The 23614-nt window shown below is 40.3% G+C and overlaps 1 protein-coding gene and 1 long non-coding RNA gene across 2 annotated transcripts in view; one reads left to right on the forward strand and one right to left on the reverse strand.

Annotated features, from left to right (window-relative positions):
- Positions 1-23614, forward strand: part of LRMDA (leucine rich melanocyte differentiation associated) — a 734468-nt gene that overhangs the window by 316012 nt on the left and 394842 nt on the right.
- The window catches only part of LOC309343182, a 25083-nt gene continuing 17736 nt past the window's right edge, over positions 16268-23614 (reverse strand). Inside the window, exon 5 of the long non-coding RNA XR_014157160.1 lies at positions 16268-17269. This is a non-coding gene — a long non-coding RNA (uncharacterized lncRNA). The remainder of the gene's footprint in view (positions 17270-23614) is intronic.

Here is a 23614-nt window from a genome sequence, read left to right on the forward strand (position 1 = left end):
TTTCTACAGACAATCATGTATGGATATGAGAGCCTGAACTCTGAAGCAGGCCTGCATATGCATCTTCCTATTTGTTGCAACTCTGTTATTTGGCTGTGCAGCTACTTCTTCACTGGCAGGTGGCTGTTGAGTATTTCTGTGAGAGTATAGGTCATAAGATCCCTTGTCTTCTGTGAAACATATCTTTAAAGTGTATATTATTAATACATGCAAAACTTCTGAAATAACTCCAGTGTTAAAAAACACACCAATGCTTGACATCCATTAGCCTAAAATGGACAACGCTGTTTCCACAGTGCTATGCAAAGTTGAGGATTTATTGGACTTAAGCCATATAATATCTGCATTCGATATTTGTTCTGTTGTCCACACTAGAAGTTAAACCCTTCTTGACAGCAGTTGAGAGCAGTTAGGATAGGGGAAAGCTAAAGGTCAGTGTCAAACCATTTCCCCCAGGAAATGGTCATTTTCAGTTACAAACTGAGGTTTACTGGAAGATGAGCTGTGAAGATGAAGTATAAAAGAGGCTATATAAACAAAACCTTGAAGAGGAGATGTGTGTGTATGTGTGTCCGCTAGAATCTTTTTTATTGCCACTTGTTTGGGAAGGCTTATATAACTCACTAGTGACTTTGCCATTTGTGAGTAATGTGGTCATCCAAAACTCCCGGCAGTAAAAACTTTATAGCACTCATAGCATTGCACATCTAGCCAAAATATAAGTGATAGGCCCACAGGTTGAAAAATTGACTTACTGTTGGCTGTAATACCTGCAGCTCCAAGCTGAGGTCATTATTTTTGACGGGAGGCAACCTCATGTCCGGAGAAACAATAGTTCTTGCACACTAAAAAAACCAAAAACAAAAAACCCTTCATTCTAGGCATAAGCCACAGTGCTTCTGCTTAAAAACAATTCTCCCTCCTCCACAGTCCATTTCAACCACAGTTGCTTTTTAGTTTGTGTCTCTTTGTGACCATGTGTGTGTCACACACTATCTCCTTTGTCTTTTCACTGCCTACTAAAGACCTTACTCTTTTGAGTCCCCCCCCCCCAATTTCCAACTGTGCAGTGGTACCTCGGGTTACAGATGCTTCAGGTTACAGACGCTTCAGGTTACAGACGCTTCAGGTTACAGACTCCAGTAACCCAGAAATAGTACCTCGGGTTAAGAACTTTGCTTCAGGGTGAGAACAGAAATCGGGCAGCGGCAGTGCAATGGCAGTGGGAGGCCCCATTAGCTAAAGTGGTACCTCAGGTTAAGACTAGTTTGAGGTTAAGAAGGGACCTCCGGAACAAATTAAGTTCTTAACCTGAGGTACCACTGTATTGGGAATTTTCAAAATATGTTTTAATTGTTTTATCACTTGTTGATGATGTCTTGGGCTCCTTTAGGAGGAAGGGTGGGAAATGAATGAATGTACTTCCTTGGCAGATGGGAAACTACCGTCCATAAATGCCTGAACATGAGTAGCTGCCTTACGCCAATAAAGACCATGGGTCCCTCTAAGGCAAGTATTGCCCATGCTGTATCTGGCATTTGGTCTCCAATGTCTTAAACAGAGGCTCTTTCCAGCCCTTGTAACCAGAGGTGGGTTTTTTTGTTTTTGTTTTTGTTTTTTTACTGAAGAAGCCAAGGATTGGCTTCTTCAGTAAAAGGCTTTTATGAATGCACAATACATGCTTTGTCACCTAGCTGCTGCAGTCCATAATGACAGCTGTGCTAGAGAGAAAGGGAATAAAATACCATAGTCATTTGTCCATTTTATTAATAAATACAGGCCACCTGCTTTGTTGCCCCATCACAATTCAGAAGCAAGGCTCTAGAATCATAGATGCATAGACTTGTAGAGTTGGAAGGGACTCTGGGGGTCCTCTAGTCCAGCCCTCTGCAATGTAGGAATCTCAACTAGATCATCCATGACAGTTGGCCAGCCAACCTCTGCTTTAAAAGCTCTAGTGGAGGAGAGTTCACAACCACCCGAGGGAATCTGTTCCACTGTCAAACAGTTCTTAATGTCAGAAAGTTTCTCCTGGTGTTCAGTCAAGGAATCTCATTTCTTGTAACTTGAAGCCACTGCTTTGGCTCCTAGCATAGGAGCCAACTCCTAGGGGCTGAGGAGACTTCGCCCTCCCCTAATAAAATATTTGAGGGTGCATTGCCATTCAAATGGTGTGTGTGCACTGTGTCATGTGATCAGTTATGTGGGGCGGGGCTTACCTCCCCCCCCCCCCCCGCAATATTTTATTCAAGTTGGCACTCCTGGCTTCTAGCTTCCAGAGCAGGAGAAAAAAGCTTGCCTAGAAACGCCTAGAATAAAGCACGTCTCTGTGTCTGCAAAGTGCTATTTCTTGTTTCACAGAAGTACCATAAGTCATCATACAGTTATACCTGTATCTGGAAACACTAGGGTGTGCTGTGATCTTTGTGTGGCATTGTACTGTCTGTTTCATGCTTAGAAACTGGTTTATGTTGGTCATTCCTGACTCAAAAATATATAGAAAGAACAAGCCAGTGGGACTATTGGAATGCGCAACTGCTACCAAAAGAGAAAGCCCCTGCGTAAATGCACAGTGCCTTTCCCTCAGCATTAAGAGTGGCTTCAGATATAGCTTTGCAAAATAGAAATAGGGCGCTCAGTTTCTGTGTGCTTACTATTCCACATATCTAAAAACAGCCTTTGTATTTATAAAGCCACAGACAGGCCACACATTCAGATTCAGAATCAGAATCAGAAGAATCTTTATTTGCATCAGCCAGTAGCCATAGCAATAAAATAAAATGTACTGAAGATAGAGGTAAAAACTTAACCATACAAAATACATTCTGGAGGTTTTCATCAATAATCAAATAATAGATCTTATTCTAGTTGCCCCTGCTAAATTTTTTTTGCAGTTTTTGCTGTCACCTGATTATCTTGATCTGCTAGAAGAAACGGCACAGTAGCAATGGTTGAGCGACCTGGTCTGGATAGTGGTAGAGGGGTAATAAAGAGTGCAAGCTGGAAGCACATGAGCTACTGATTCAATACTCAGGTCACTCATTTCTGATACTAGAAGGCTAGGTTGTGTAAGACCTCCAGGCAGGCTTGGGTGTGCCCCTGTACTCTCCCCCCACCCTTGAAGGAGCATTTTGTAGAATGGGGAAGCACATCTCTTGGCTTGCAACCAGTGAGTTTAAATTCAGTGTAAACGTAACTTGGGTTAGACATTTGAATCTTTTGAAATGTGTGGTTTTCTTTCAGGCAAGCAAAAACTAGAGCACCTACTGAGCTATGAGCAGTTTGGAGGAGAGCAGAAAGAGTGTTGCCTATAAACTTTGTGTTTATCATACAAATATGATGGTATTTTTGCATTTTTATGATACAGCTAAGTGGTGAGCATCCATTTATGCCATCTCATCCCAGATGCCTATCATGCAAAAGTAGCTGTTAATCATACACCGATCGCCTTCCTAAAGCCTAAACAAGAAACTAGGGGCCACTAAAAACATGCTGCCTTTCATTAAAGAGGAAATTATTACCGTATATTTCTGTAATAACCAATAACATTTCAAATTACTCACATTTATAGCATGTAATCAAGTTTATGCTTAACCTCTAATCTCTCTGAAGTAAGTAATGGATGGTTTGTTAGTTAGCTGCTTATTGGAAGTTAAAGGCAGCTAGTAACCCACCTGACCAGTTATGAACTATCATAGCAACTGCTTTCTGTGGCTGATATTGGGTGTTATAAAACACATTCGGTTGCTTGTGAAAAAAATAATTTATGAAAGGGGGGAAAATTAGGACAGCATGTTTCAGTTGCTGTACTCTGGCAAAGTAGGAAAGGGGGGTATGGGTTGTTTTTCAGCATATGAGAAACATTTTGATTTACCGGTGGGTCAAAGGTGCAAAATATTTATCACTTGCTTTTAACTGTGTGCAAAGTCCCTTTCAAAAACAGCCACAAGTCCCTCTGTGGGACTGGATTAGATATGTAGGCAGCTTGAAGTCTGCAGTGTACAGACCTCCTACCAATGGATAACGAACAATTTCATTTTGGCGATACATCTTAGGCATATCTTAGTACAATCACATCTTAGGCACACTTAACTTGTGCTATTTTTACCTTGCACAGTTGAAGTCATTGTTTCCTTTATTATTTATTTATTAGATTTCTGGCGCATGTTTTGGAATAATCCTCCTTCAGGTTTCATCAAGTGCATCAACCACTACAGTAGCTCTTATCTTTCTTCAAGCACCTGGTGCTCCTTCCGCTCCCCTCCACCACCCTTGTCGGTGCTTTTCCTGGTTTATGGTTATTGTACACTTCAAAGTGACCAAGACACAGAATCTGGCATAGGGTATACACAAATAAATAGACATGTTGCTTAATAGATAAGCTCCTCTGGGACAGGGGACAGGTCCCCCCCCACCAAGTCTGTTCCTCAGCCAGTGGAAATTGGGGTAAAAGAAGAGGGAGAATGAGAGCTTGGGGGATATAACCATGGAGGAAGGAGAGAAAGTTTAAGAAGTAGGGATGGAATAGAAACAGCCTCGGCCCAGTATACCTGAAGGAGCGTCTCCACCTTCATTGTTCTGCCTGGACACTGAGGTCCAGCACCGAGGGCCTTCTGGAGGTTCTCTCGCTGCGAGAAGCCAAGTTACAGGGAACCAGGCAGAGGGCCTTCTCAGTAGTGGCACCCACCCTGTGGAACGCCCTCCCACCAGATGTCAAAGAGAAAAATAACTACCAAACTTTTAGAAGACATCTAAAGGCAGCCCTGTTTAGGGAAGCTTTTAATGTTTAATAGGCTATTGTATTTTGGTGTTTTGTTGGAAGCCACCCAGAGTGGCTGGGGAAACCCAGCCAGATGGGCGGGGTATAAATAATAAATTATTATTATTATTATAAAGGAATACGACAAGAGGCTGGTGTCCTTCTTTCTCCTCAGCTTCCCATCCTACCCATAAAACTGAAGGGGCCCTCTGCAGCCTTCATTGTCCTGCTTCCTGCTCTCAGAGACAGTGCTCGGATTCCTTGCTCAATGATTCCTCAAAGGCTTTATTCCAAAAGTCATTACACAGTTTAAACACTGATCAGATTACAGGTTACGCAGCTCAGCAATTCAGAAGCAGGTACATGACTAGGCTTAAGCTAAGATGTTGTCTCAGTACTTGAAATGTCCCCTTGGCTCTCCTTTTGAAGAGCAGGGTGGGCACAGTCATTCACATGATCCTTGTCTCAAGCAAGCAAGCAAGCAAGCAAACAAACAAACAGGCACCTAATGTAATGATGCATATTGAGGCAAAAAGTAAAATAAAATAACATTCCTAGGGCTTACTTTTTGACCTCCTCTTTCTGGGCACAGGTTGGCATTTTCCTGGTACCCCACTTTCTCCAGAAATACAGTTCTGGTTGCTCCACCTCAAAAAGGATACTGTAGATAGAAGTTTAGAAAATTATGCTTGGCTTTGGGAAAGGGGATAGGGGAGATTTTTTCTCCCTCTCTCACAGTGGTACTCATGGACATCCAATGAAGCTGAATATTGGAAAATTCAGGACGGATGAAATGAAGTACTTCTTCACATAAAAGGTAAAGGTAAAGGGACCTCTGACCATTAGGTCCAGTCGTGACCGACTCCGGGGTTGCGGCGCTCATCTTGCTTTATTGGCCGAGGGAGCCAGCGTACAGCTTCCGGGTCATGTGGCCAGCATGACTAAGCTGCTTCTGGCAAACCAGAGCAGCACACGGAAATGCCGTTTACCTTCCCGCCGGAGCGGTACCTATTTATCTACTTGCACTTTGACGTGCTTTCAAACTGCTAGGTTGGCAGGAGCAGGGACCAAGCAACGGGAGCTCACCCCGTCGCAGGGATTCGGACCGCCGACCTTCTGATCAGCAAGTCCTAGACTCTGTGGTTTAACCCACAGTGCCACCTGCGTACATAGCACATAGTTAAACTATGGAAGTTGCTCCCCCAGGAGGCAGTGATGGGTCCACCAACATGGATGGCTTTAAAAGAGGATTAGACAAATTCCTGGAGGAGAGAGCTCTCAATGTTTACTAGCTAAGATGGCTATGCTCTTCCTCCACAGTTTGAAGGAGCAATGTTTCCAGTTACTGGAAATCATGGGAGGGGAGAGCTCTCTTGTGCTTATTTTCTGCTTGCAGGTTTCCACATGCATCCCTTGAGCAGATTCCTGGACTAGATGGGCCATTGGCCTTATGTTTTTATGTTTGTGTTTTATGTTTTGCTTTGGGAGTACATTGTGGTTAGAAACTGTTTGTTATTCTATAAATAAAAAATAAAAAAATGTTTGGCAAGTAGATTTTGGTTATATACACCTGCTACCCTTAATTTAGGGTCACTGGTAGGAAATGAAATATTCACACATGCAACTAAACACCCTTAAATCTTCCTTACCTGAATCGTGACAGGGGCTAAGATATATGCCTATAAAAAGAGATGTCAAACCAGCTCTTAATCTAGTAGTATCTCATTTCACTGAGATCACTGGTCAGTTGTTCAACAGAAATAACTTGAACTGACTATTTACCTTGTTCCAGATCTGAGCCAGCGACCTAAAGTGGTGAGGCTACATATCTCACTATCAATCTTAGTAGCCATCCGATCTTTTTCCCCAAGATTTTCCACCCACGTAGAATGGTGTCTATGATTAATGTGATATCAAAGGGGAAATCACACTGCTTACTAGCATGCCAATTAAGAGCCATTTTAATTTGCTTCTGGTTTAGTAATCATTTGCCATTTGCAAAGATTCTCATGTAAATTACCTTTAATATTTTGTCTATCAAAAAATGAAGTCTGCAGTTAGTAGGTTTGTTGTTATAGGCTGATCCATTGTACTATATTTCTCTCTCTCTCTTTCTTTCTCTCTCTCTCTCTGTGTGTCTTTCCCCCTCTTTCTGTGAAGAGGGAATGTATGCTCTAACCACAGCTTAACAGGAAATTCCAGCCCAGCTACAGTTGCAATGTGATAATGCTTTATTTGGTTTTTGAGCAGGTTAGAAACTGATATCCCCATTATGTAGCATACTGTGAACTGGATGTTATTGTCTGGTATAAGGACAGGACATATTAGCGGTATCTTTTATTACGCAATCTTCATTATAAAAGAACAGTGAGTGCTAAAATGCTCTCCATATGATAGGTAGGGTTACATTGTTCTTCCACTGCTGGCTCTGATTAAGGCTAGGATAATGAACAGTTCCTGCCTTTTCTGTCTGTCAGGAAACAAGGCAGATCAAGGTAAAATAGATGAGCATGTGCTGGCAACAGATTAAAAAGACCAGTCTAAAGTCCATTAATAATTCTCATATTTAGGATTTTCCTCTGTACTGTACTTACAGAATCTACAACATTTAATCTCTTCTCAGAAAGCTGAGAGAACTCTTACTCGCCCACCCCCACCTCACTGCCTGAGTGATAGGCCTAGATTTTCCGAGGCAGCACATTTGTCTGTCAGAGCTGTTGGCTGGTGTAGTGATTTAGTTTCCGTCAAATGATGCCGGTGTCCGGTTGATGATATAGCCTTGCTGGATATGGGGAAATTTGTTACCTTTAGCTCTGACAGGAAGATAATTGCTGATGGTTAACAGAACTGTGCAGAATCCATTGGTTTTGTAGCAACACAAGCAATGGTATCTGCTTCAAGAAGTCAGTCTCTTCAAATTAACTTCTGGAAGCAGGTCTTTCATACGACAAATTTTATTTTACTTTGTGCTGAAGTGTCTGGGGTTTTTTTCGTTAGCACTGGAAGCTTATTGATCCGAGTAACTAGGAAGAGTCTTATTATTAGGAAGATTTGATATTTGTGTCATCACTTTATGTCCTGGTGTTCTATTAAGTCTGCTTTCATTACAGTTAAACTGAGCAGGGGAAAGTCTTTTATAGTTAACCTTTGTCAGCTAAGGTAGAAAATTATAAATAGCAAAAGCAAACTGTAGTAGTAGCTTCCAGCAGTAACAGTAGCCCCCTGTATAGGTCGTGTGTGTGTGTGTGTGTGTGTGTGTGTGTGTGTGTGTGTGTGTGTGTAGCTGCATTGCTTCTGCTTCCAGTGTGTTCAAGATCTGGTTTGCACAGGGGCCTACAGTACAATCCATATTTGCAGGGTACAGATCGCACATCTTTGAGTTGGGCACAGAAACTGGTTTCTAATGAATGGAGGCTGAGAGCAGTGCAGCAGGCATGACCCTAATCTTGTGCACTGTGTGTTCATGGGTACACTCAATGACTCCGATGTTTTTCTCCTACAATGTGACTGTGGGATGGGTGTTTTGATTCAACTTCTTCCTCTCATCATAAATAAATCGCCTCAGTGGAATAAAGGTTTCACTCAAGTCTGAGTTGGTTAAACTTAATTTATGCTATTAGAACAAGGAACTTTGGTTTTACAGCTCTTGCAGGTATAAATAGATAGATAAATGGTGTTGCTGTTAAAAGCAGAGGATCTCAAACTTTCTTGGAACAAACTTTCATAAGATAAGTGGGAGTAGAAGGCAGTGAAATAAATTGTAGTTGTAGTAGAAGTTGTTACTAATATTATAGCAAATATTATATTGTTTTTTAAGGGCTTTAAATGCTACTAAGTGAAGGAGACAGAGTTGCTGCCGCACTGTTGTATAATCCAGTAAACATGGCATAAAAGGAAGAAGAAAATGGGGGAGATAAAACTAAGAACATTCAGATACAGTCTGTTTAGGGCTGTAAGAAGGCAACAATTTCTATTCTAATCTATATTTGTCACAATCAGCATTGATTCTGTTTTGCTGTATTTCAGTTTCTGCCAAAGTTTGCTGTCCACCATTTACTGTGAGTTACATAACTATATGCATAGCTTACATTAATTTCATTGTAAAAGAAACATCAAAGCAAAGTATATAAAAAAGCCGTTATTTGCTTATCATTTGCAGACTTACAACAATGAGAAGGGAAACCAATCATATTTACCCAGTAAAGCATTATCAATTTCAAAAACAAAACAACCAAACCATACCAAAGTTGCTTTTATTTTTGCAATAGGTAACATTTCTGGGGTGGCTATAAAATGAACAAATTATTATGATTTCATAGCTTGTAAGTTAAGACTGTGTAGGCAGAATGGAGCTGCTTCACAAGCTTTAGCTGGACTCCAGATGGCTGAATACTATTTCAGCCCAGATGAACTATTGTTTGCCTGAAGTTCTCACATGTCCCAAAACATTATAGCTATTAAAGTAGCTGTGGTTTTAGTCCCCTTCCCCCATTTTTCTCTCTGCATATATTTTGGTGTTGCACTACAATTTCCAGGTTATACTTGAAAGTATTTTGTAGTAAATTAGACTGGATTTACAACTGCTTGCAAAAATTGAGTCTTAAGGGGAAATGCAAAGCAAAATTTGTAATTTTTAAAAATAGTGATAGAATTCTAGAATCATCAGTAAACAATTTGTCATGTGGAGGAAGCACTACAATCTCGATATAGTCTGATGGATAGCATTCCAATCATTCTTGGGTGACCAGGAGCATTTTTACAATCTTGGTTGGTGTACCAGCTACAGCCTTTCATAGGAAAGGTGGATCTTAGCACATATCCATATGCTTTGGCTACATCTGGATTAGGTTATTATAACTTGGTTTGTAGTCTTTTGAAAATGTGCAGAAATTTCACCTGTTGCAAAATGTGGTACTTAAGTTGCTGACGGCAATCCAGTTTTCAGATCATATAACACTATCATCATACCAACTTGATTTCCTCCCAGATTGTTTCCGGGACCATGGTGCAGGTCATGTGTTTCAAAGCCCTAAACTGTTTGGGACCAGGTTGTGTAAAGGCAGTCTCCTCCCATATGAACTTACCTCCAAGTTCATCTTGAAGGGAGAGCTTCCTTTGCATCCCTCTGCCACCTGGGATAGAGGTACAAGGCATAGCTGTCTTATAGCTGTCTACATAGGCTGTGGATTTCATTCCCAAAGAGGTGCAATGACAGCTCACTATGGCAAACAATCCACCTCTTAATCTACCATAACCCTAGGGGGGAAAGGTAAAATCTGAACTGGTGCTGAAATGATACCGGTGAAGGCACTAGGAGGATGTCAGTGGGGAAAATGCTCCACAGATGGGGAGCTACAACTGAAAAGGCTCTCTCCCCCCTTTTTTTGGAGAAAGTGCTCAGGAGGATGGTTGCTGTTTAGCTCCAGGTAACACTTGGAGGAAGCAGATTATTGGGTTTCCAGCCTAGGCTCTGACCTAGTTTTGGAACCAAATCAGTCTTGGTCAGCCTGATGGATGACCTTTGCCAGGAAAGTGACAGAAGAAGCACAGTCCTGATGATCCTCCTGCATTTCTCAATAGCTTTTGATATCATTTGCCATGATGTTGGGGGGAATCGTAGACAATGAGGCAGAAAGAAATGCAGAAAACTACAGTGATAATTACATAATTGACAGTGGCAATTCACAAAACAGTTGCAACGTTGTTGTTTTTTTTGTCAATTTCCACTGTTAATTATGTAATTATCACAATTCCAACCCATACATCCACCAAACAGCGTAACCCAGGAAAACATAGCAGGCATCTGATGAAGAGGCTCTTGTTAACATTATTTGGAATTGGAATGGTTCTTACAAACTTGTTGACAGACCATAAAAAATAATAATAATAATCCACATTTATGCCTTGTTTAGTGAACAATACTTTACAAATTCTGTTTTTTCCTTTGCTTTTCAATAGACTTTTCCAGTCACCTGGATTGTATCACATTAAACTGCAATTTTTCCCTTCCTTTGTGAATGATCCTATAAGAGGAAAGCACATTTTTATTTAAGTATTGTCATCTATTTTTAGAATGCAGCAGCCAGTTTCCATGCGACAATGAAGCATTAGAAACTGTATTGATCTGCTCCTGCCCTATTGGACAGCACAAGTCAACTAACCTTTGACCTAGCATTGTTTGACTCAGATTTCTCAAAGTGACCGGTATGCTCTTAAAGAATTGCAGCATAAGTAATGTGACTTGTCCCGTCCTTGTGTAAAAGCTAGGAATATGCAGCTTTATAGCGGGAAGTAATGCAATAAAGAAGTTGTTTTTAATGAAATCCTTTGTGGCAGCAGCTCAAGTTTAATGACTTTAAAATTGCTTATAGGAAGGAAGGAAACTATATTGTGGAGTGAGTGAGTGATGCCGCTAGGATCTAAATTTAGAAGTGTTTCTGCTTTAGCAGAAACCTCCCAAAGAAAAACAAAGCATCTTTAAATTGCATGTTGTACTTCAAAGTTTTTAAGTTTTCTTTTCCCCCAACTGATTGTGCATCATTTTATTTTCCTTACTTGGATTTAGCACTGTGTGACCTCGTGTTGTATTTTTTCTGAATGACAATGAAAGTAATTGAAAATATTGATTGGCAGTACAGTTAAGTTGTCAACACAACCATTTAATTTGTCAGGAGGACTTGTTAAATTGTCAAAAATCATATAAAAAACTCCTTCAGTCACTGATGATATACATTAGAGATGTTCATGAATCAAATGGCCCATTTTTGAGATAAGTGTTGAAGAAAAATTCTGAAATGGTTTTCTCCTGATACTTTTTTTAGATTGAATTAAAAATGAAACATCTCAATGTTACATGGCTGATAAACATTTTTTCAGTGGATGACAATGGGTATTTCATACTAAAATTTAATTTTCAGCATGCCAGCTCTGAATTTTTAGCATATGTAACTATTTTTATGAAAGCCTCTGAAATGTTTATATAGATATATTAAAATGATGATCAGACTAGTAAGCAAAATAAATGGCATTTCACATGTGGCAAAAACCTGCCTCTAACAATTCAGTTCAGCAACCCCTCTGGCCTGGTTTGAGATCCATGAGCACAGGCCTTTCTTCATAAATGCGGATGCATAAAGTCCAGATAATCTGCTTCATTTACACAGACATATTCCCATTAGTCCGTGTGTCTTCTAAGAAAATAGACCTTACCCTCATTCTATTTACATATTAACAATGCACAGTCTTAAACACACATTTATTCCTTTATTATAAATACTTTTATCTGGCTTTTTCCTTAAAAATGCTAGCAAAGCAACAATGACAATAATAAACAAAATCCCCAAAGGATCTGTCTGTCTGTCTGTCTGTCCATCCATGTACCAAAAATTCAAAAAATAGCAACAGTCAACAGAGTATTTTTTTTATTCATCTATTAAGCAGCAGCAAGCTAAATCATTGCGGAGAGAGCTCTTACGCCTTTATAGATGATAAAAAACAGTAAACAAAGTGGGTTTTGACATGGCAGCAACAACAAGAATCAACAAAAAGGCAAGCTTCTCCTAAGGGAGCATTCCAAGTCTGACCTCAGCCATCAATAAGGCCTTCTTCTGCATCCCATTCGAATGCAGCCTTGATGTTGGTGTCATGAGAAAGAGAGTCCTCTCCAGTGGAACACCACATTCCGGCAGGCTCATAAGGCAGAAGCTGATCATTCAAGTATCCTAATCCCAGTTTGAATCCATTTAGGATACCCATTTGAACACATCAGTTATAACTGATGTGTAATTTTCAGGGTCAGAGGGCTCTTTCCACATATTTGGGTATCCTAAAAAAACCATAAACAAAACAGTGTATGATTACCTCCGTACTATCACTGGATGTAGGCTAAGGGCAGAATCTGTTTGTGTCTGTCACAAGCAATACTAAAACTTGAAAGCCTCATTTCTATCTCAGTCAGTCAGTTTGTTTGTTTATTTGTTAATTTTTTGTCCTGCCACCCTCCCCAAATGAGTCCAGTTGCCAGGGCAAGGAAGGCCTATTAGATTTCCTGGCATTCCAACACATGACACCATCACTCCTGCTCTGAAGTCTCAGAATTTTGCCATCTCCACTACACCAGTGCCTACATTCATTATTGGTTATTAATTTCAACACTACTTACATTTCAAAAGTGCTTTTAAGCTGTTTTATGTGAAGAATAGCAACCACCTTTGAAAGGAGCAAAAGTTTCTGTCCCCATTTTTTAATTTGGGTTTTAAATAATGAGCGTTGGAAATAATATAACAGTGAGACTATTTAGCAGAAGTTGTTCATCCTACCTAGCCCATAATCATTTCCAGTAAAAACCTAGGTGGGATATTATAACTCTGGAAGCTTGAAGTTGGGTTTTTTTGAGGGTGGGCGTGGGGAGCTGAAGAAAGCAACAGTGCCAGCTCTTTGCTGGTGTACATGTTTTAATAACAATAGGAGACAGTGATAAAAGCCTGTGTGTTAAATATAAGCATGCTAAATTAGCTATGTATTCATTATATTGGGGACTTTACATTTTAATTATGATTCATGATGTCCAAATTATAGGCCGACACAGGAACCTTTGTTGTGGTGGCTTTCTGCGATACATCTGCTCATCTGAGCTTTAATTTCGGCTGTTATATTACCTTTTACCCAATTAAGGTTTTGTAATCATTATCTCTGAACAAGGAAGTTGTTCATGGGTTTCTTCCCACTGAGTACAACTTTGGGAGTACATGAAGTGGGTTTTGTTGTAGTTCCCCTACACTACTATATAATACTGTGTCAGAGATATAAAAGTTTCTCTAGATTCCTGGCAGCAGGTAGAAGTAAACAACTAAGATCTTTGGTGACTTACAACTGTATTTTGATATATTAGTTTTCTCCATTTTATTCTTGCAATAGTCGTAATGGGTAGGTGACATGGAGCCACGTTTCCTGGGGACAGTCCCCGGATTTACAAATCAGTCCCCTGACAAAAACCTATCATTCCTATTGAAGTTGAAAAGTGTCCCAGGATTCATTGAAAAAAATCTGGTAACCTTACGTTGAGGACCAGTGTGACTTGCCAGAAGCCACCTAGATGCTTCAAGACTATGGGAGGATTTTAATGCAGTTGAAGTCCAAACTGAAGACTCTATCCCCTACACACCAAGCTGGCTTTCTACCTAAATTTTTCAGGATGGAGATAATGAATCTTGATGCCCGGGACAGATCTCTATTTATTTTTAAACATAGCCACCTTAAGGTGACACAGCTTTGGTCATTACTGATTAAACACTTTTTGAAAAGATACCTCAAAGGATCAAAGATTAATATCTACCATCTGAAGCTGCTGCCTTTAGGGGTGAAAGAACATAAAGCAAGACAAGGTGATAACTTAACTGGACCAATTTGTTTTCTGGAAGTAAAAACTTTGAGCAAGCTTTTAGGTTTGGGAGAGCAAAATGCTGCTGCAGCTTGCTTCGCACCCACCCCCCAACAAAACAAAGCCCAGCAGTGTTCCTGCAGGTAGGATTACAAATATTCTTCATAGAAGATAATACATGTTACTCTTTCACAGGGGTGCCAGTAACATGAAGTTGGTAACACATGTGCTTCCCATATGAATTCAGTGGTGTTTTTCAGACTATCCTTTACCTCAACAAGCACCCCCCTCTCACATCCCCATGTATTTCTGTATTAAATTTAGAAATGAATACTTGGGTGGAAACTGTCACTTGGATAGTGTCCAAATTTCTCAGGGTTCTGATTTACTCTTTAAACGCTGACTCCCCTTGAGCTAAAACAGAGGCCTTTTCTCTCTTTTCTGCGGCAGCAATTCTTTTCTTTTTTTAAAATTAAAAAATGGTTTTCTGGGTTTTACAAAAGTTGGTTTCAATAACCGAATGGTTATTTGTTTAATGTTTATCACTGTAAACCACATTGTGAATCTTTAGTTCATCAATCAAATATTAACTCCCCACCACATGCTTTTTAAAAATTTAAGTGGGTGATGGAAGCAAGAGGAGAACACTGCTTTGCCATGTGTAGAGGTAGTTCAATATCTCAGAGTCACAGGAGATACATTTACAAGTGGATGTAATTAAATGGTGCCAGTGACATTCTTTTTCTAACTTTTACAGCTGTGCCTGAGTGGGACTGTTTTCAGGGAGGCTCATGGCTGGGGAGAGAAGGAGGTTAGCCTCCCCATCCCATGTATTGTGACCCTGTTAGCAATTGGGACTCACCTATAATGAAGTAATAAAAGAGCAGAGATATAGCTACATGCTAACCATTAAGTGTAATGTGTAGCTTGACCTTCAAACAATCTATTTCTTCTTGCCTTGTTTGTAAGCCAAAGTGGTCTGGTTCAGGCATAACTAGAATTTTTTTTTTTTTTTAATGTAGCTAGAAAGCTTTAAGATATGCACACGTCTGCACGTTTCAGCTTTGCACAGACCTTTATTTATGCAAGGAAGAGAAGGGATACTCCCATTCTTATTTTTGAACCAACCACACATAGTGGTTACACTTATAAACTGCTTTTTCCTCTAGCTAAATCAGAAGTTATAACCCCCCCCCCTCAATTTAGAACTGTATATTAGCCTCATTCCTTTCAAAATTAGGTTTAGTCTAGGTTTCTGGTGGGGGATTATTGGAGCTATGTGAGGCTTAAATGTTAAAGCCGAGCTGAAACACTGTAAAGTAACAATTTTATTCTCATTCTGTGGAACTGAGCCAAGGACATGATGACTTGGCTAAGGCCTTCCAGTCAGTCTGAACTCAGAGTTTAATTCCGCCGTTATCTGTTGGATCTTCTTTTACTTGTATCTAAGCTATGAACCACAGTGGCTCCGTTTACTTTGCAGCTGCAGACTGCTGAACTGTAGAATGTTGATATAATATTATTTGAAACTATTTTTATATGATGACTTATGTATCTGGTAGTTAAGCCTTGTTTTATCACCGAGTCATTGGGGTGGGACCTCCTGAATACATGGTCTTTAAAAGGGTTATCATTGCCTAATGTTTTTAAAATATGCAAAATAACGAACAGATTTTCACTAGAAAGTATTGCATTGTTGCATTGAAGAAAAAGGGACTGTTTCTCTGTTTCATTTTGCAGAAAGCAGGAGTGAGTTTTCTGCACTTGTAGCTGTGTCCAATCATCTATAACTCTTCATTTCACTTTTGATTTGTGTACTACCTTTCTATTACTATACGCAAGGAGGTTCATCTGGTAGAATGTTACCCAAAACAAAAGGTTGTATCCAACAATGTTCATATTCATGCAAGGCATCCTCTTGCACAGTGGAACTTCCTTTCCCTCTCCTCCCCTCTGCGTGCCCCCATCTGATCTGGGGTTTTCCCCAACCCCCAGAGCAGATTCTGGGGGCAAGGGATGAGTGGAAAGAGGAGAGGGAGGGGAAGTTCCATGCTGCAAATGGAAGTTCTTGCACAAGCCAGGCAACTTGGCTGGCTACAATCCAAAAAGCGTAAGTGGGGTAGAATTAGTCTCTCTCTCTCTCTCTCTCTCTCTCTCTCTCTCTCTCTCTCTCTCTCACACACACACACACACACACACACAAAATTTTATTTGTATGTCACCTTTCCATAGTTCAAACCATGCTCAAAGTAACTTACAACATGAAAAAAATACATAACTGCAGCATAACAAAAATAGTTGTAAGCAATAAATGAAACATTCAAAAATACACAACCCAAGTGAACAATTTCCACAAAAACCACAGCAAGATCTAAAATAAAGATACAAAAAACTATCAGCAACAGCCCCCTCCCCGCCCAACAAAAAACTGCAGATAAACCAGCCCAAGAGTGATGATCTTATTTCCCTCATTCATTTATTCCGTGCATTCACTTTTTCTTTTGTTCAGTTTTTCATCTGAATTCTGGTTTTAGCTAGGAGAATGTATTAAAATTAATTCCAGAAATGGATCATGGACAGGTTGTTTAATTTTTCAGTTCCTTCAAGTTTCCCCCTGCTCTACAGTATCTGTGGACACTGATGGAAACATTGCAAAACAATAAGCCATTTATCATGTATATTTAGTTGCATCAAACTTCTTTTAGTGCAGTGTTTTGCTGATGTGTAGATGCCATCATTCATATTGTTTTCTGTGTGGTATTTTACAAATCCACAGTATGACAACATAAATATGTACTGCTTTTTTGCAGTGTTTTATCAGTGCACATGTGCACGAGTTGAAACTGAAAGTTACAGCAAATTGTCCATGAGGCATAGTTTTCATTTTGAAAATGAGACCAGGATATTTGGGATTTCAAAATTGAGTGATAAATTCTAGATTTTTTTTTTTAAGTATCTGTATGCAAACTATGGCAATAGGAATAGCAGATCCTGTCCAATATACTTTGAAGTAGAATGCAATGATCAAGAAGCCTCAAAATTCTAGGCAGTAACCACCCAGTATTGGTCGAAAATCTTCAGTAAAAAATGAGTTTCTAGGATGCTAGCCTCTTCTTTGTCTTTCATGCTTCCTGTAAAAAACCCCACACAACTGAGTTATGTTAAGGCAGTTCTCACATTTACACAACAATCTTCAGTAGACAGTTAGACAGCTTAGGCACAAAGTAAAATGGATCAACTGCAGAAGACAGATTAAGCTGTCCATCACCAGAACCTGACGGTGGACTCTCTCCTACTAACATACAATTGTTGATGAGAATGAGGAGATTCCTCTTCCAGAACAGCATGAAACTTATGAAATTGTGTGGCACAATCACCACTCTTGCACATTTGACAGGAATGAGTAGAATAAGCCTGACTTATTCAGTTTCTGCTACAATCTGTGTCGTTTGACTTGCTATCTGCTGTGGCCAAAACTTAACATAATTAGTCATGTAATCTGTGTAGTTAATTTCAATGCATTTCCATGGAAGGGAAATGTATAAATAATGCAGAAAATATAATTATTTACATCACATTTTTGGACTAAAAGATCAATTGTAATGAATATTGGTCATATTTGCTAGCATGGGTTCCGTTCCTGAACTTTGGACAAACATGTATTATTGCAATTTCCACTTCTGCTTCCAACAGAATTCCCCAAATCTCTATAGCAGGTGTACTTAACTCTTTGCCCTGGGCGGGCTTACATTGCCATTCTTCTCTGAACCTGGCACCTAATCCTATATTAGTGATGTTCTAGTAGTCATATTCCCAGCTGTAATTAACCGGGAAACAAACAAACAAACAAACAAACAAACATATAACATCATGACCTTCATGAGGAGGAGAATGATTGGCGTGTCTGAAGAAACATTTACTTGTGGAAAGGGAAACATAATTTCTTCAGATCTAGAACAGGGTTCATGTGTGCTCAAAGTGAGCCATGGCAATCAACATTCATGGAATTTTAACATAGAATTCATGGAATAAACCATTTATAAAATCAAAGTTCTTACCAAGTTGTCATTCTATTAAGTTGTGGTGTTTTAAGAAACAAGCACAGAACAACTGTTTATTCTATGTCCTGCCATTGTTCTTTTATGGTACTGTTGACATGATAAAATCATCCAGCCAGCTGTCCGTTTTTATTTCCCTCCTTATAAAAAAAGTGCAAAATTTCTAATTCTCCCCCACCTTGTTTATGTCTCCTGCACTTGCAGATGCTGGATATTCACTAGAGAGCTAGGAAGGGAAAAGGAGTGGAAAGATTCCTTTGCTCCATCAAAATATCCAAGACAGTTTATTCATAATTTTTCCTTTATCTAGAGAAGAGACTAATGTATTTGTTATAATGTAAAAATAACTAGTGCATATTACCCTAAAGCTGACAGAAGTGATAAATTAGCGGTGGTACATAGCTCTTGCACCTCTAAAATCCTATTTACCTCTTGAAATAGGTTTAAATTTTTATTCATCCAGGGGTGGGGGTGGGGGAGTGAGTGTCGGATGTGATCTTCCAGCAAACTCAGAAAACAGACGTTCCAGTTCGACCCAAGTGGTTGAACCCTGGTCATGGTGATGAGGGAGTATTGCATTAATCTTTGCACCATTTAGTCTCCTTATCTAATAGCACAGACTTATTCTTTGTAACTAACAACAATGAAGGGTGCCTTTAAGAAATCTCCAGTGAGCACCGAGGCATTACAGATTAGGTCAGTAGAACTGCTGCTAGGTTGAACATGATGGATGAGTAGGAGAATGAGTTTCTGCTGCACCGGTATTGTGAAATCTTTTCATTGTCACCAACAGGCCTACGAGGGGGCTGATGAATGAAAGAGCAAGTGTCAGAAACGCCCTTCCATGCCCTGGTACACTTTTAATATCTCCCACAGCTACAGGATGAGTATTGATAAAAGTAAAGTTTAAATATAGCTATGGAATGATGGGCGGTGATGATTTAAGGAGAACACAGCAACGGGGTTAGAGAGGGTTCATTTTCCAAAAGTGCATGGAAGGGAAGGAAGTTGAACCATGTGGATCAGAGGGAAGAGCAGGAGGCTTTTTATAAGAAGCTAATTCGATGAGGACGCTGAGCTCTTTGATGGATGAGTTACTTCCATCTGGTTGCAGTATATGTAATAAATAGCTGGGCTCATGTTTGACCTCTCTCACTTACTAGGCCTATCTTTTTCTTTTGGGATATCCAGGAGGGACTCTCCATTAGGGGGTAGGGAAACATCTGTGAAATGGGGAGGGGGAGTTATCTGGATAACAGAGCTTTGGGAAGTTTATCATGTTGAGTGGAGGGAAGAATATATTTTAAAAGTTACAGATTTATAAAGCAGTAGAGCCTTTTCTTTCTTTCTTTCTTTCTTTCTTTCTTTCTTTCTTTCTTTCTTTCTTAGCTGTTCTGCTTCATGGAAGGAGTGGGTAGCGCTCTGGTCTAAACCACTGAGCCTCTTGGGCTTGTCGATCAGAAGGTTGGCGGTTTGAATCACGTGATGGGGTGAGCTCCCGTTGCTATGTCCCAGCTTCTGCCAACCTAACAGTTCAAAAGCACACAAATGCAAGTAGATAAATATGTGTCGCTGTGGCGGGAAGGTAAACGACATTTCCGTGCATTCTGGCACTCGTCACAGTGTCCCGTTGTGCCAGAAGTGGTTTAGTCATGCTGCCCACATGACCCAGAAAGCTGTCTATGGACAAATGCTGGCTCCCTGGGCCTGAAGCAAGGTGAGCACCACACCCCATAGTCAAGTCTGATTGGACTTAACCATCCAGAGGTCCTTTGCCTTTACCTCTGCTTCAATTAAACAACTCTTTTTGACAAAATGTACTCTGAAGGTTTGCCCCCTATGTAATCATTGTGATGCTAACAACAGCAGCACAGACCTGATGTTACTAGCCCAACTGGAAACCAAGCCTTAGGAGGAATGGTTGAGGGTGTTGGGTATGTTTAGCCTGAAAAAGAGGAGACTGAGAGGAGATGTGATAGACATCTTCAGATATCTAAAGGACTGCCACATGGAAGATGGAGCAAGCTTGTTTTCTCCTGCTCCAGAAGGTGGGACCCAAACCACTGGATTCAAGTTTAGGAGATTCTGACTAAATACCAGGAAGAACTTTCTGGTTGTAAGAGCTGTCCGACAGTAGAACAGACTTCATCAGAAGGTGGTGGACTCCCCTTCCTTGGAGGTTTTCAAGCAGAGGCTGAATGGCCATCTGTCATGGATGCTTTAGTTAAGATTCCTACATTGCAGGGATTGGACTAGATGATCCTTGGGTTCCCTTCCAACTTTACAATTCTATGATTCTATGATTCTATGACTTTCTCTTTACATAAACATTAAAAAAGATAAAGGTCATTAAAAGAGCCTGCTGCAGCTGGGTCACCAGGAAGAAGAGTACATGAGAGTTTTGTGCAGGTATTCTAAATGGCAACTGAGTGTGCATGATCAGTATGGCCATGCCACTTCATTGCACATGGTCTTCATGTGTTCTAAGGTCCCATTTGCATCTTGACCCCTGGGCTGCATAGAGATCAAGCATAATGAGAGGACATGGCCCAACAGGCATGCTTTTGATGCCCCCCTCCCAAACTATCACATGTACAGTGTCCCTTTTAGAACATATTCAAACAGTTGAGGAAATCTGAATATGCAAATCCCACTAGACATCAGATAGCATCATCATTAAATTCTGTGAACGGGAAGTAGTCAGCCTGTTGCAGCTTTTAGGAATGAACTATCTCACTGAGATTAGTGAGATTTAAAAGTGCTCAACTTTGACTGGATCATACCCTCAACATTTTATGCCGGATACTGTATCAGTATCCCAATCCACTCAGTTCACACCCTCAACATGCAATATTTATTTTTGCACCTGTTTATAAATGTTTTTTTAAAAAGCCTTTTCCTCCTGCTTTTAACTCAAGTTTATTTTACTGTGGACAAAGTTGTTTTTATTGGAGCTTGGACTCACAGAGCTGAAAAGGATCTTAAAGTTATTGAGTCCAACCCCTGCTCAATGCAGAATTTACAACAGGGATGGGGGACCTCCAGGTCTCTCTGTGCAGCTTTCGGGACTGTCCCTAGGCCACGTCACACCTCTCACTGGCCCTGCCTTTCTGAAGAAGCTGTTCTTCACACCCACCAGCATCTGAATTGTCTTTGGCTGAGACGCAACAGAAGGGTTTCTCAGGTTCCCTGTTTAGGCTTTGGGGTTGCCTTTCCCAGCCTTTGGAATGCTCGTTTCCATGCTGCTAGCCTTCTGATGCAATTGAAAAGAACCATCAGGCATAGGATTTGCAGTCAGTTGCAATTTTAATAGGTTTATTGTTTAATCTAGCTTTCACTTGATTTTTGTTACCTGCTATTTTAGTTTTTATTGTGGTTGTAATAGCGTTCCCTCACCTCATTTTAAGTAAAACAAATTCAAATAAATATATCCCAGCCTCCAATTAATATGCTTTTTTCCCAAGTCTTCTAAATCCTCATATAGATAGGACCTTATTTCAGAATATATGTAGCAGGTCAATTTTGACTTGTCATTGTCAAGCAGGCTGTTTATTATTTATTTGTGTGGTGGTGGACTCCAGACTCTTATGATGTCATAATGGCACAAAGTGATGGATAGCTGTCAAAGTTCAAAGGTCATGTATGGCATCAAGTGTGAATCAGGTAGACTTGGTTTGTAGGGAACATCCTCATGGGCCAAATTGGGACCTGTGCTCTGGAGATTCCCCACTGCTGGTCTAAGGCCTAGGGAGTGGGCTGTTTTCTATCACCATCATTATTCCAGAGTCTATCAGGTTCCCTTGCCCCTGGGAAGAGCCAGGTGCTGCAGGCTGTCAAGCTGCCTGGGTGAATTGGTCCAAGGAACCCAAATGTCCTGTTATCCCAGGTGTGTGTGTCCTTTATTCTGATCTATGGAACTGTCAAAGAGATCAGGTGAAACAGCCTCAGCAGCTGTCACATCTAAGACCTGGAGAAGGGGACATTGTCCAGTATTCCCACCCCTGAGTTTCATAAGTCACTACTGCCTTTTTAAAAGAATCATGTTAGGTATATAAATATTTTAAATAAATAAACACATGCATTAAATACTTCCACCATTTGGAATCTCTGTCAAGTTTAAGGACCATTTTGAATTTCTGTCAAGTTTGAGGTATGGTTATGCCCTCAGCCTGCACTTCATTTTAATGGACAACATTCAAGGGTAATGGTCAATATTAAAGCACTTTGCACACTCAAAGTGCTCTAGAATGTGGTTTTGTAGGGATGATGATAGCGTGCGTCCAGTCGGGATGACATCTGAACAGCAGGCAGAGAGATGAAAGAATTAAAAGTGGTAAAATAAAACAAATGTTGACTTTAGTCTTGGTTGATCTGTTGAATACAGATGTTTAGTATCAAATGTATCATCAAAACCTGGTTTCTGGCTTTGGTGGGGAGAGGATTGACATTGCTACAGTAAAACAGAGGAAGCAACTCAGCTCTTCACCCAGTATACATTGCCTCCAATATCCTTTTTCCGATAACCACATGTGGGGATATATAGCAGCTCTCTGCACAATTCACTTGCAGCAACAATATTTCATCCCTCATGTTTCTTTGCATCTAATAACTGGATATCAGTATTATTTGGGTTTTAAATGCATTTACCCTTGGTCAGTGGTCTGACCCACCAAGCCAAATGCAGCTCAACAGTCAATTATGGTGACTCAGCAGGGGCTCAGCAAACCTCTTGGTTCTGCTGCTTCCCTGGGACTGCCAAAGGAGCCTCACAGAAATGGCAATGAAGTTCATAGCAAGATTCCCATCAAGCCAAGCTTGGTTCTGAGCCTTTTCCCTGAGGTTATGCTCCTTCTTGTAGAGATCCTGATATAGACCAAAACAGTGAAACTTCAGGCTTTGCTCTGAGACCTAGGAATCCTGGATCCAGCAGCACCTTTTTTTCCCCTGGCCACTACTGTTCTGCTTTTCATGGTGCCATCTTTTGCCTTCCATCTACAATGCCTGTCACTATTCAGAATGCCTTCCTCTTCCTATGTAGATAATTGCACAATTTGTCCTAAGAAACTGAGCATTCTGTATAATTATTATTATTATTATTATTATTATTATTATTATTATTATTATTATTATTATTATACCCCGCCCTCCCCAGCCAAGACCGGGCTCAGGTCGGCTAACAACCAATAATAAAAATAAGTAGATTAAAATACAATTTTAAAAAGATTAAAACACAACATTAAAACATTAAGATGCAGCCTCTTCACAGGAGGAGAAAGGAAAAAGAAAGAGGGGGAGGGAATCAAACTGATTCTAAGCCAAAGGCCAGATGGAACAACTCTGTCTTACAGGCCCTGCGGAAAGAAATCAGATCCTGCAGGGCCCTGGTCTCATGAGAAAGAGCGTTCCACCAGGCTGGAG

Source organism: Podarcis erhardii, assembly GCF_964252035.2.
Source record: "Podarcis erhardii genome assembly, chromosome: 5".
NCBI classification, from domain to species: Eukaryota; Metazoa; Chordata; class Lepidosauria; order Squamata; family Lacertidae; genus Podarcis; species Podarcis erhardii.